Source organism: Myotis brandtii, unplaced genomic scaffold, assembly GCF_000412655.1.
Source record: "Myotis brandtii unplaced genomic scaffold, ASM41265v1 scaffold1026, whole genome shotgun sequence".
Taxonomy (NCBI): Eukaryota; Metazoa; Chordata; class Mammalia; order Chiroptera; family Vespertilionidae; genus Myotis; species Myotis brandtii.
The window spans coordinates 672,822-673,843 of NW_005353435.1; positions in this window are offsets into that span (position 1 = coordinate 672,822).

The following is a 1,022-nucleotide window of genomic DNA, read 5'->3' on the forward strand; positions in this document are numbered from 1 at the left end:
TCTCCACCCCCACCCACACCCACACCCTCCCGCACAGGGACAGACCGCAGGAGCCCGCAGCTGCAGACTCCGGGTCAGAGAGGCTGGTTGACGCGCATGCCTCCCGGCAGCCCATGGCCATTTTTGGACGGAAGGAGTTTGTAAATGAAAATAACTTGGGTTTAACTGACATTCCACACGGGAGGGCGGTGGCCCACGCTCCCTCTCTTTTTTTAAAAAAATTTTTATAAACTTAAAAAAATATATATATTTTTTATTGATTTCAGAGAGGAAGGGGGAGAGAGAGAGAGGGAGAGAGGGAATCATCAATGATGAGAGAGAATCATGGATCGGCTGCCTCCTGGTACGCCAATGGGCAGTTTACAGGTAATGGAGGCCTGGCATTTGCAAAGGCCTGTGGGTATGCAAAGGGCTGGTGGCTCTGGTGTCTGCAACAAGGTTGTCGATCTTTCCGTGATCACAGGCAGCGCCCGGATGGGGAGGAGGGGCCGCGTGTCCGGGTGAGCGCCCAGGCCCACAGGCCACTCCCAGCCAGGTTAGGCTGTGCCTTCTCCAATCAGAACAGCACCATCGCGGCCAACAGAGCGTGACGACTGTTCCTTACTGTCCTAGCTGGTCCCCAACAGCCTGTTTCTGCCCCATCAGCATCTCAGATGAGGAAACTGAGCCTCAAAAGCAGCGGTTCTCAACCTGTGGGTCGCGACCCCTTTGGGGGTCGAACGACCCTTTCACAGGGGTCGCCTAAGACCATTGGAAAACACGTAGATGATTACATATTGTTTTTGTGATGAATCACTATGCTTTAATGATGTTCAACTTGTAACAATGAAATCGGGGGTCACCACAACATGAGGAACTGTATTAAAGGGTCGCGGCATTAGGAAGGTTGAGAACCGCTGCTCAAAAGGCTATCATCATCCCGTGGCCCCTTGGATCAGCTGCCTCCTGCACGAGGGCTGAGCCCCGGGCCCTAACGCCCCCTCCCCTTCCTCCCCAACGTCCGTCCTGGGCCTCCCGGGCGG